General features: G+C 41.9%; 1 long non-coding RNA gene across 4 annotated transcripts in view; it reads left to right on the top strand.

Annotated features, from left to right (window-relative positions):
- Positions 1-13,264, top strand: part of LOC141408309 (uncharacterized) — a 163,441-nt gene that overhangs the window by 91,485 nt on the left and 58,692 nt on the right. For 2 of the 4 annotated variants that reach the window (XR_012422001.1, XR_012421998.1), the window contains exon 3: positions 8,684-8,828. This is a non-coding gene — a long non-coding RNA (uncharacterized lncRNA). Of the gene's footprint in view, positions 1-8,683; positions 9,149-13,264 lie in introns of those variants that run through there. The other 2 variants (XR_012421999.1, XR_012422000.1) reach the window with 2 other exon arrangements.

The following is a 13,264-nucleotide window of genomic DNA, read 5'->3' as shown; positions in this document are numbered from 1 at the left end:
TGTAAAACTGCCAAAATACCCACTGTTTTCCCTTTAAGCCATGCTGTGTGCGTTTTTGCAGAAGGCTGTCTCCTGCGAGGACCAGAAGTTGAGCCAAGGCACAGGGAACCTACAGTAGCAGATGGTAAGAACCAGGTATGATCGCGGAGCAACGCCTGATGTCATGGCACTCTTCCTCTATTCTGATGAAGCTGTATTTTGTTTCAGGAAAATATCTGTCCTTAACAAAAATAATTGCTCAGTCCACGTTCACTGAAAAACTGCGTTGCTCAAAAAAAGAGAGGTTTATATTGCAAAGATTATTAAGAACAAGAATGTATTTCTTTTCTCTTTTCTTTTTCTTTTATCTTCTTGTTCTTGCAAAATAAACTAGGATTTGTGTGGGACATTTATTTCTTTATTCCCTACGATTGTTGCTGAAAAGACTGGCTGCCTTAAACCAAGCTGACCACAGGATGTCCCCAGTGTTCCATGAAAATTCCACTGAAAGGGCATTTACCTGGTAATGCAAAACTTGATTCTTAAAGAAGAAAGGTCAGAGCACGTAGATGTGGTCACATCTACAATTTCAAACAAAATCTGGTTTTGCAGAGGCAGCCTCAGTGTCATCAGATAAAAATCAAAGCAGATCTGAATGGAGGTTGTCCTTGAAGAAGAGTGTGCCACCTACAAGTAAAGCCACTAAACTTAACAGCCCAGAGCTGCTATTTAATTGCCCCTGAAGAGAAGTCACCCTGAGGTGGAGTTAATAACCAATACTAGATCTTTTTTTTTCTTTCACTTTAATTTTCTTTGAAAGCTTCATGCTCAAGCGACGTGGTGACCAATAGCTAATGAAACTATGCTGCTCAAATACCTTCCTCGGGCTGACATATTTAGCAAATCCCAAAACGAGAGTCTGAAGGAGCCCAAAAGAGAAAATATTTGAAAGAATCATGAATATGCATCTAAACTTATTGAGTTAACACATTTTAAAATAGAAATGAGTTAAATATTTAACTCAATCTGCTCTGGCACAAGGGCAGGGGTGACATAGCCACGGTGCAAAAAAGCAGCTATGGACTAGGTATTTCACAGAAAATTCCCAGGGAAGGCAGTGGGAAAGGGCAGCTCTATCTGTCACTGAACTCACGGAGGCATGGTGTGGAACTGCGTGTGTGAAATATTTCCTTCTGTCTTTTCATGGATTGATAGGTCACAGAGTTCAGTGCTAGGTCAAGTCACCCAAGGACCACGGCAACTCGTCAGCCTCCTCTCTGGCCTGGATGATCCCAGGTTCAAGCAGATTTCTGTTGGTCTATGTTATCCAACCTTCGTGAGTTGAGTCAACAAGTATATCACACTGATCAATTCCACTGGTGGTATAATAGCCCTCACCTCTGCTTGATTTTAACTTGTCTACAGACTGTGAGTGTCTATTCTGCACTGGGGAACAGTCACAGAGCATGCAGCTTCACCTCAGTGAAAGTATTCAAGGGTCTGGATAGAGTCTGTTTCCCATTTTTTTCTTTTTTAATTAATTACTTTTTATGTATAATTGACATAATAAGTGAACATATTTATGGGATACAGTGTGACGTTTCAATGCATGTATACATTGTATAAATGATTAAGTCAGGGTAATTACCACATTCATCACTTTAAACATTTATCATTTTTTTTTGTAGTGATAACATTCAAAATGTTCTCTTCTAGCCATCTTGAAATATACAGAACATTGCTATTTGCTATAGTCACCGTACTATGTAATAGAACACCGCAATGTATTCTTCCATCCTAACTACAACTCTGTATCTATTGATCAACCTCTTTTGTTTCCCCTTACCCCTCCCCTCTCCAGGCTCTGATAACCACTATTCTACTCTCTATTTCTATTAAGGCAACTTTTTGAGATTCCACTTATGAGTGAGATCATGCAATATTTGTCTTTCTGTGCCTGGCTTATTTCACTTAATAATGTCCTCCAGGTTGATCCCTTTCATTTATATACCTGTGTATACAAATCTGAACTTCTGTTATTTTAAAACTCTTGATGGAAGCTGTGCTTCTACTGATGCGGAGGCTATTATGAGCTGAATTGTATTTCACCAAATTCCCACGCTGAAGTCCTAACCCCCAGTACTTCAGAATGTGGTGGTATTTGGGGATACGGTCTTTAACAAGCTAAGGTTAAAGCTTGTCATTGGCATAGGCCCTAATCCAGTGTGACTGGTGTCCTTATAAAAAGAGGAGATTAGGGCACAGACATGCACAGAGGGAAGACCATGTGAGGACATAGGGAGAAGGTGGCATCTACAAGCCAAGGAGAGGGGCCTCAGAGGAATCGACCCTGCCCACACCTTAATCTCTGACTTGGAGCCTCCAGAATTGTGAGGAAATAAATCTCTGTTGTTTAAGCCACTCACCCTGTGGCACTTTGTCATGGCAGCCCTAGCAAATGCATATAGAGGCAAAACATTTCAGTATGGTAGTACTAGTTATGTATTATTAGTTACTACCTCTTTGGTTAAATACAGCTCTCCTAGGCCAGGCACAGTGGCTCACACCTGTAATCCCAACACTTTGAGAGGCCAAGGTGGGAGGATTACCTCAGGTCAGGAGTTCAAGACCATCTCTACTAAAAATACAAAAATTAGCTGGGTGTGGTGCTGCACGCCTGTAATCCCAGCTACTCAGGAGGCTGCGGCAGGAGAATTGCTTGAGCCTAGAAGACAGAGGTTGCAGTGAGTCAAGATTGTGCCACTGCACTCCAGCCTGGCCAACAGAGTGAGACTCTGTCTCAAAAACAGAAACAAAAACAAAACAACAAAATACAAAGCTCTCCTAACTCAATAATAATGGCTGACATCAACTTAGAACTTGGTAAATTCTGCGCATTCTACCAAGAGATTTACATATATTAACTCAGATAATCATCAAGGCATCCTTCTGAGGTTGAAATCCCCATTTTTCAGATGAGAAAACTGAGGTAAGCACCCCTGTCCCATCAGCCTCTAGGGCCCACACTTGAGGACTAGCACAAAATCTTCCAAACCATGGGGAGGGAGGATCACAAAAAGGTAGAAAAAAAATTGTGCTATTTTCTTCATATTCCTGTTTTATCTGCTAACTTCTGACACAGTATTTTTGCCTCTTGTGGGTAAATCTTGAATAGAATACACTTGCCCTACACATATGCTGATTACCCAAGAGTTAAGCTTGATTTCCACTCTTTAATCATGGGGCCACACCTTTTCCCTTTTTTAGGGCACATCTATATCCATGGGTATATTCCAAATTATTTAATCTAATCTTCCAAATTACCTACTACCGCCAAATCCCCGTGGATTGTATGAAGAAGGCCAGGCTGGACAGGGGCGAGCAGGACATGGTGAGCATTGAGTGAGTGAGGCCAGTGACTGGGCATAACCCAGTTGGTGAATCCATGATTCACATGGAATCAGAGATCTGTGGAGCTGGGCAGGCCTTATAGATCTTCTGGTTCATTTAATTCATGGTTCCATTTCAGCACTCATCACAGTCTGGACTGATTTAGAGTGGGCTGTGTGTGTGTGTCTTCCCTTCCCACCCCTGAAAAGGGGTTCCCTGCAGACACAGTGCAGGGAGAGAAGCACCAAGAACTCCTCCTTTAGCAGCAGTACACACTGACACTCAGGGATGTGTCCTTGGGCTTGTAACTTGCAAGGATGTACAGCTAGTGCTGGACCAGCCCAGAGGCTGGCTTGGCTCATAGTCCAGTGCTGTTTCCATGACAACACACTGTCTCATAGAAATATCCAAATTTATTTTTTAAAAAAGATACACTGGGCTGGGCACGGTGGCTCACGCCTGTAATCCCAGCACTTTGGGAGGCCGAGACGGGCGGATCACGAGGTCAGGAGATCGAGACCATCCTGGCTAACACGGTGAAACTCCGTCTCTACTAAAAATACAAAAAACTAGCCAGGCGTGGTGGCGGGCGCCTGTAGTCCCAGCCACTCGGGAGGCTGAGGCAGGAGAATGGCGTGAACCTGGGAAGTGGAGTTTGCAGTGAGCCAAGATCACGCCACTGCACTCAAGCCTGGGCGACAGAGCAAAACTCCGTCTCAGAAAAAAAAAAGAAAAAAAAAAAAAGATACACTGGTAGATAATTATTCTCATCACAAAGGAATATGTTACTGTGAGGAAGGATTCACTGTTTAGGACAATGAGCTTCGTAAGAAAACAGGGCATGAGCTTGAAACCAAACTTGAAATTGAAAAATAAAAAAGCAGCAACTAGACATTCACTACCTCAAAAATAGAGAAAAGCATATTGACCTTCTGGTTTTGAAATTGTTTAATAACTGGAAACTAGTTTCAAACTTGAGTTTGGCATAGTTTTAAGAACTCAGTCAAGAGGAATGCAAAACCCTATTTTTAAAATACAGCTGCTACATTTTTAAGGCAACACCATCAATCTGCAGTGGAGGGAAACATACAAAGGAAATGTACTTCAAATGTTTTATAACTAATGGATGTATAAAGTAAAATATAAAGAAAATTTGTTTAGTTTTAGCAATCGCAGAGTATTAAAAACATCCATTTTTTAAGGATTACGGAAAGTATTCAGGTTATTATTTGTTCAACTCAACCAGTTAATTATGTGAATGTCTATTTCAAAATACCCAACCGGAATCTCAGGGGATGTGTGTGAGTGTTCTATCTCATGACTCTTTATAATAATAAAAATAAGCAAAAAGTAAATACAATTTGGGTTTAAACAGCTTTCCTCTTTCCTCTGGCCACTTGGGCCTTCGTTTTGTTTAATTAATCTGTTCATTTCTGGTGAGACCATCTCTTGGCAATGCTTTGGGATACTTAGGTTTCCTGGAGTACAGAAGAACGGTCCGTGTGGTTTCATACTGAACTGTGCGGTTGGAGGGGGGTCTGCTGCAGTCGTTCTGGACACATTCCTCCTCCTATCTTGTGTGTGATAAGAGATTTGATCAGCTCTTAAGCAGCTTCTGCCTGTTTTCGGCATCTACAGCGCATCACTTTCCTGGCTGGACTCACCAGCTTAGAGAAAGCAAACAACTTAGAAAAATCACAAAGCACAGTGCAGGTGCCCCACTGGATGGAGGGGACACGCTTTTGCAGTTATCTGCTGCTGTGTTGGGTGTTAACTTCTGTGGCTGAATATTTAAGCCTGGGAACTTTCTTGGTTTTCGCCCTCACATCGGGCATTATCTGGCCTTTCCCTGGAGGGTGACTTGTGCGGGTGGGGTGGGGTGGGGTGGAGGGAGAGGAGCGCGAAGGCAGGGATGACTGCCCACCTTGGATGCCTTTTCCAGCACGATGCGCTGACTAATGAGCAGAGGCCACTGCTGAAGAGCAAGGCTGGGTCTCCTTTTCCGGAGACTGAGCCCATTACCCTCTCGGCCCCACTAGCCTACAGGCACCCTGCCTGCCTCCCAAATGGATGACTTCCGGCTCGCTACGCCGCTCCCGGTCCTGGTGCCAGTAGCCGTGAATAACCTTGCTTTTGTGTGTATTTATTTTATTTTGAATTTCTCCACCCTGGATCTTTCCACCTCCAAACCCCACCCCCTGCTTGCCGGCCCCATGTGGTGATGTTTCTTGAAATGTTAGATTCTTTCTTCCTCTATCCCCCCCTCCAGTTCTGGAAGCATTTTGTTTCTGTACTGCTTTGTGAAGCTGGTGCTGAGTCCAGATCCTTGGGGCTTTAAAGTTGAATTAATTATTAAACAGGAAGGGAGCAGTACTTTCAGCAGGCGCCAAGTAACTATACTTAAACTGCAACCTGGCACTGTTTTTCCCACCCTTGTGCTGTGGTTTGCTGAAGGCAACTGGAGATTTTTATTCCAGTTTTAATCAAGCATTTCTGTAAGTTTTCAGGCAGTTAAGATTTGGCAGCCAAGGGCTGGGAAGTCAGTCTTCATCACCTCCTGACCAGTTTGGCCAAAGACAAAATTAAAACACAATCAGAAGTACTTTCCCAGTTCATAAATCAATCTGAAATTGCCCATTCTCTACGGGTTGCTTTTCCTGAGGACAGGGTGGGCTTTTCTCTCAAATATATGTGTATTTTTTATTGATTAGCTCCCATTTGTAGAGAATGGTGCTTTTCAAATAAAACCATCAGAACGTTGGCTTTAGTTGCCGTGTGATTGTTATAATCACTGCTTTAATTTAGGGGCTATGTTGAAGATACGAAACCCTTATTTAAAAATATACTCAGGAAGGCTGGGTACAGTGGCTCATGCCTGTAGCCCTAGAACTTTTGGAGGCCAAGGCAGGAGGATCACTTGGGACCAGGCGTTTGAGTCCAGCCTAGCCAACATAATGAGATCCCCATCTCTAAAATAATGAAACATTAGCCGGGCATGGTGGTACGCCTGTAGTCCTAGCTACTCAGGAGGCTGAGGCGGGAGAATCACTTGAGCCCAGGAGTTTGAGGCTGCAGTGAGCTAGGATATTGCCACAGGACTCCAGCCCGGGCAACAGAACAAGGCACTCTCTCTAAAAATAATAAGAGTAATAATAAAGTAAAAATAAAAATACGTGTGAAGACACAGCAGAATTTCTTACTTTTCTGAGGCTGGGTATTGATGTTTTTCAGAAATTCGCAACTTGATGGAGTTGGTAGGTCAGCTTAGCCCCGATACTGAATACAGACATTCTCGCAGAGTGATATGAATGAGACAGTGGCTGTGTTCTAGAGAAACCCAAAGCCTTCCTAAAGGTATCAAACTAATACCCTTAAATGACAGCAAGATGCTTTTTGGAGGCTGCCCCTGCAGAGGGCTGACCCTCTGATTTTCACCTGGCTCCTGGCATTTGGTGGTGGGCCTTTCCCAGTCTTGGCTGACTGCTCTGCAGGAAGCTCGCTAGGAAGTGCTCTGCTCAGCTCCATTAAGTCTCACCCTGTAGCTGAGCAGCGGTGCAGGCTGTCGGGGTGGGGAGGGAGGAAGAGCTATCTGGGTGCAGCTGGGTGCGTAGGCAGGAGTGTGAAGCAGCCTCAAGAGGAAAGAGAACAAAGATTTGGTTAAAAATTTAGATTCATGCATATAAATTTGGAACAGGGCAAAAAAAAGTAAGCCCAACGCACACAACCCTCCCGCACCCCTTCCAGTTGGCTTGTGGTGAAGTGTGCATGTGAGAACAGCTCAAAACCGAAACACCGTACACTCATGTCACCCCTAACGATGTGCTGGGAAACCTTGCAACAGATATATCCTTAGAACTTTTAAAAATGAGAGACATTCTGTGAGCCTTCAGTCCAAATACTATTTTTTTGGACTTATTTTCTATTCAGGGATTTTTTTAAAAAAGTATTCTTGCTGACAATTCTTAATTTAAAAAAAAAATTAAACATTTTAATCATACATATAATCTATGTCTTCACTGTGTAATTTCCATCAGTCAACAGATTTAATTATAATAAATTAATAAATATACTTACAATAAGCAAAAAACTGTGGTCCACTGGCTTCTTGAAAAAGATTAGCTAGAAGAAACCAAATAAATGTACACTTCTAGGAATTTAAGCTCAAAATTTCAAGCACCTCTATTTTTTCTGAATTGTCACCTTTTCCAGGGACTGATCCTTTCTCAATAAATCATCCTCCGACCTTGGTGTTGAGATTGTCATGGGGCTTCTACTCTCAGGATGTCAGATTTGGTCATATTATTTAGGATTCTATCATGGCCACATTGCACTTCTAACCACAGGAAATAATTTAAAACCCAGACTGGAAATGATATATTCCTCAACAACCAATATTTGGAAAATATATTTATTAAATGCACAACTTTTGTACAATTTCTATCTGTTCTTTATGTCCTATTTTCTTTCCAGAAAACATATTCTGCACTGGTTTTAAAATCACATGACAAGATTTCTAATCTTTGGGCAAAAGTCCTCATCCTTTATGTTTGGAAATGGGTTGATACTCTTATCCCTCACCCATGGGAAGTTCGCAATATAAAATTTTTAAAAATACTTTATTTAAAATAACTTTCCAACAGCTGGCCTAGTCTTCTATGTTTAGATATTAGAAAACACTTGAAAAGCACTTTCACTTAGTTAAAAAGGAAAACTAGTCAATAATAATCATAACAACCCTTTAAACAAAAAAAAGAATACGGAGAATACCGAACAGGCATGCATTGCGTTGTAAAAGCCTTTTTCTTTCCCTAGTTAAGGATAACTCTGAAAATATTGTGTATACCCACCTATGGTTTCCTGAGGACTTTCTTGCCAGTCTGCTGAAAAGCAAAAATTAGGAAATGATGTCTGATTTGTGTCAAATATGTTCCAAAGAATCATGGGGTTTTCCTTTCACTATAAGGAGTATTCATGGAGGAAGTCGTCCTCTGAGCAGTTGTCACCTTTTCTTACGTGGTATTCCCAACTGCAATGCCAGGCGTTGGGGGCTTTGCCACCGTGGGAGCGGCTCCAGTTCCTGGGTGAGCCCAGGGCCTGCCCAGACGTCGGCCATCTCTGCAGGTGTATGGGCTGCGGCCCTAGGCAAGACTGTCTCTGCCTTCCCCAAAGGTCTCTGAGCCCTTCTGCGGCCCAGATGGTTCCAATTTGAGGCCTACATTCAGTGCTGGAGCTGTATTGAGTTTCTTCCCTGAAACCAACAAAACCTGCTTCAGCATTTTGCTTGGATTAAAATATTTGTCCCTTTTTTTCACAGGGCAGAAGGAGGACTCCTGAAGCCTCCGAAGGAAGGAAATCATTACAGGGCCCTACAGAAGTAGGTCATGTGCTACAGCTGCTCATAGTTTGAGAGGAAGAAACACGGGACCTCAAACCTGGAACACGACTCTTTCAAAATGCTTGTGAGTAACCCAAGGAAAACATCCTCCCCAGGCTTATCTAATAACCATGATCTCTAATCGTCTCAATGTGTGCTCAGGTTTCCTTAGGAGTTTGCACCCACTTCTCAGAGCTAACGAGACGCCGAAACAGAACACAGCAAAAAGTAATGAAGGAGATTTAATAGTTTGTGTTAAAGCTAATATGGTCCATTAGGAGCTGTCATTTTTATAAACAATGAGGATATGTTACCCTCTTCTTTGGTGTAAAGTCATTCCATGCAGGACCTGTAAACATTCGGTAATGATCTGTAGAACATGCATGAATGACAATTAAAGCGCCACTTGAAAAGTCTGCTTTCCTCACATATTTGGTTTCTCGCTAAATAAACTTGTAAAGTTCATACATGTGTACGCATATGCTTACATTATAAAAAAAGGTGTGCATTTCATTAAGAAAATCAACGAACAGATATCTTGTAAGTGTTTTTGGTTCCCATTAGCTTGAGAAATATCAGAAGTGATTAGTTAAATGAGGAGCATAGGTTCTGTTTTTTAGTGCATACTATAACAATAAAACAAGTAGTCTTTTATGGTAGCTTAGTGAAATAAAATTATAGTTCACAATGTCATGAAAGGCATGATTACTGAGTACGATCTTTGAAAGTTACAAGTAAAAAAGCTTCTATAAAACCTATCTGTTGCAAAAAAAAGTACGTTCTACAGTGATTCAGATATATTTCTGAAATGTATTTTTTAATTGTGGCTTATACCAAGCAGAGACAAGACTGGAGAACTTGCATTCTTTTTGAGACTCACTGAATGTACTTGAGAAAATAAAATCAGGTTGACTCCCTCTGACTTTGTAAATAGAGTTTGCTCCCTTGCTTTCTCTCTCTTTTAAAGGACAAATGATTCCTTTTTATAGGTTTTAGGTTTGGCAGAATTTGATTAAAAAAAAAAAATTCTTACAACCCCCTAACATTTTCTGCTGCAAACAGGAGTGGGTAGGGAGTAGGGGATAAAGAAAGGTCCAGATTAAAATTATTCTAGTTATTCACATAGACTTGAAAGCTCCAGTGACGAGGTTTGAGAGGTAGCCTTAGGCAGAACTTGCTATCAAAGAAGGCCAGGAACAAAAAACATTTAAAAGCAGATTACGAGTCTCTCCTAACAAAGCAAAATCAAATCACTGATGGATAAGTGCAGCTGGGTTAAAATTGTTTCCTTAAAAAGGCTTTAAAAACTTTTTTGAGTGATAAGCTGGAGGCTGACCCTTTTATGCTTTTGAGCAGACTCCTCCTGGAAAAGCCTTTTCCATCTCTTCCAGGGCGACCTCTTTTGGGGTGAGCCAGAGTCTCTCTCTTCTCATTTAACACAAGCAGGCCCTTGGCTGGAAAAGGCTGGCAATGTGGTTTCCAAGAAAGGGAAAGATGCTCTTTGATCTAAGTCAAGCCCTCCAAGAGAGTTTAGCTACTAGTCCCAACAGCATAGCTGGATTCCCCATGGTCATCTATGAACTATTTGTGCAATGCCCAAGCTGGAATGACCATTATTGGTGTAAAATCAACTTGAAACCTGAAGAAAATCTTCAACAAAGAAAAGCCCCAGACTCCAGGTCACTTAAGCCACAAAAATGTGCTGGGTAGATTGTGGCTCGCTGTCTAGATCAAGGCCATGTGGACGACGTGGAGGCATACCTCCCAGCGTCAGATGTAACTCAGATGCTGGGTCTTTCAGAGACTGATTTCAAACAGGGCTTTTAAAAACAAGGGAAGAGGGGAAAAAAAAGAAAACCAATGAGCAAGTGGTGTTCAATTTATTCACATATGTTCCAAATGGCACAGAGATAAGCAAAAAGGGTTCTGGTATGTTTTTTAATGATTTCATTATCACCAGACAAGAATGGAAAGATCGTCCAGATGCTATTGAAGAGATAGAAAAAGAAGATTTAAAAAATAAGAATAATATCTTGAATGGTTCCCTGCCCGGGTACATAAACAGTGAAGACTGACCAATGAGATCTTTGAAGTTAGGTCTATTTGCAAGTCCATTTATTTAAAAAGGAAGGTTGAGATGATGTAGAAAAAAAAAGAAAGAAAACTTTTAGAAAAATTTGATCTTGGCCTGGCTGTCTTCTTCTCTGCATGAGCATTGTTTGCCTGGGGTGGATTGTCATCTGAGCCAGTGATTAAGCAGGGAGGGAGAGTGAAGCAAAGCTACAGTCCCCTCCGGTAGAGCAGGGGCTGGGCCAGTGCCCTGCTGGGGAAGCCCGTGTCACACATAGCACACAGGGAGGATGAGGATTATTCCCATTGCAAGGGCTGCAGCTCGGGTCACAGATCTGCCTCTTTCCTTCTCTTGGCTGCTCCTTGTCCATCCATAATAGCCGTTGTGGTGTGTCAAATTCTGCACTATTGCAAAGTGCCCCAGCCACTGGGTCTGAAAAAAGCTCTCTCCCTTTTCTGGAGGCTCTCTGAAAAGTGAGTACTCTCCATTGCTTGTGTGGATATACTTGGCCACCTAGAAAGTGAGTTTATGGTCTCTTTTTAGTTTTATAAAATTATTATTATTTATTGTTAGTGTTTTTAAAGACAGGGTCTCGCTCTGTTGCCCATGTTGGATGCAGGGTGCGACAGCCTCAAACACCTGGGTTCAAGCTGTTCCCCAACCTCAGCCTGCCAAGTAGCCAGGACTGCAGTGGCACGCCATGCCCTGCTAAGGTTTGTGATCTCTTTATGGGTGTGTGTGTGTTGTGTTTCTAAGTAGATTGTAAGCTTCCTGAAGGTGGAGGCCACAGTCTTCCTGATCAGGTCTATGACCTTCTAATTGTTCAGTAGAAATGGGTCTGTTGCTGGGTGCATGATAATGAAACAGAATAGACCATGCCCAGGAAAGTGCGTAGAGGTGCAAGTCTTAATCAAGGATGCAAAGTGTGTTTGGCGTGACTCAAAGTAAGCCAAAAGTATTGCTCAAAGCAGCCTCTACCTATGGAATGATCGAAACAACGCCTCTTCAGAAAGACAGCATGTGTTTTACAGACCCACGGTTCCCCTGGAGTTCCCGAAATCCACTGAGAGTGTGGGGACTTGGATTCTTCTCTTCCCCAATTCTCCTGATTCACTGCCACACTGTCCCTGGGCTTTATTAGGGTAAAACTTGCCAGTATCTGGAAAAGTAGTAAAACCCTCATTTCTCTGAAAGCACTGGAATTGTACATGCAGGATGGATCATTTTCATTTATGTTTGGTATGACCATTATTTCAGCTGCTTCGTGTCTGTCAGAACTTATACATGCTGTTCGTTTCATGGCCAAAATATGGTGTGACCTATCTTGAAACCCCAAGAAAATTTCTCTAGCAACAGCATTGTTTTCTGACATTGTAAATCATCTCTCCTTCTACATAATTTTGCATGGCCATGATAAAAATAAATGTGGATATCTGAATTTTATAGTTGAAGACGTTAAGAGGGTACTTGTAAATTAGATTCTCTGAGTCCCAACAACATCTATTTATTGTTTTGCTTATAATTCTTTAATGTTTACCAAAGGGACCTCCTATTGCTTACAACAAAATAGCAAAAAACACAATATCTAGAAGTGTGTTTAGTCCAGCTAAGGGCTGATCTGGGGCTGCCCATGCAATCAAAACCTCTGTCTTAGCTCTCCCTGTGCCTTGAAAGGTAAAGCTCTCACCCGTTAACTCGGTTCACGGATATGTCACCAGAATTATTTTTTGTTTTGTGTTGTTGTTGTTTTTTTTGTTTTTTTTTTTTGGATATGGTACAAATCATATTGGAAAGAGGCAAATTAATCTCTTTAATACAAAATCATTTACTTAGTACCCACTATATGCAACACCAGTGACAGAAAAGCTACACAAAAAGCACATCAGTTGGGAATGTGGTCGTGTTCAGCTTCTTGCTCATGTAAATAATTGGAAACAGAGTCAGTGCGTCGCACTCCCACAACTCAGGTGCTGTTTCCCTTAATGGTTCCCTCCCTGTTCAAAGGCAGGATCATCCCCGGATTACTGCAGTTTTAGACAGCACGCTAATGTTCACTAACAGGGTAATGGAAATTAAAAATGTAAATAAGTGCTTGGGTTCCCTACCCCCAAATATGTCAGATAACTGCTTATTTTCCTCTAAATTAATGTGCTTTGAGGTTCTGTAGGCAGAGGCTAAACACCTATTACGAATATTATCATATGTCTTGTTTTTACTAATCTTTGGTTTGGGTGACTGGATTTAAGTGACGTAAGCAAGAAGGTATGGAAAGTGAGAGTAATCACAATGTGAAAATGCCAGTGAGACCCCTAGTGCCCTATGGCCTATTGGAGCAATTCCACCCGCCTTTTTGTTTTGTTTTGTTTTTTTGAGACGGAGTCTGGCTCTGTAGCCCAGGCTGGAGTGCAGTGGCTGGATCTCCGCTCACTGCAAGCTCTGCCTCCCAGGTT

This window comes from Macaca fascicularis, chromosome 13 (genome assembly GCF_037993035.2).
Source record: "Macaca fascicularis isolate 582-1 chromosome 13, T2T-MFA8v1.1".
Lineage (NCBI taxonomy): Eukaryota > Metazoa > Chordata > Mammalia > Primates > Cercopithecidae > Macaca > Macaca fascicularis.
Note: the sequence above shows the minus strand (reverse complement) of the source record. Positions and strands in the feature narration are given on the sequence as shown.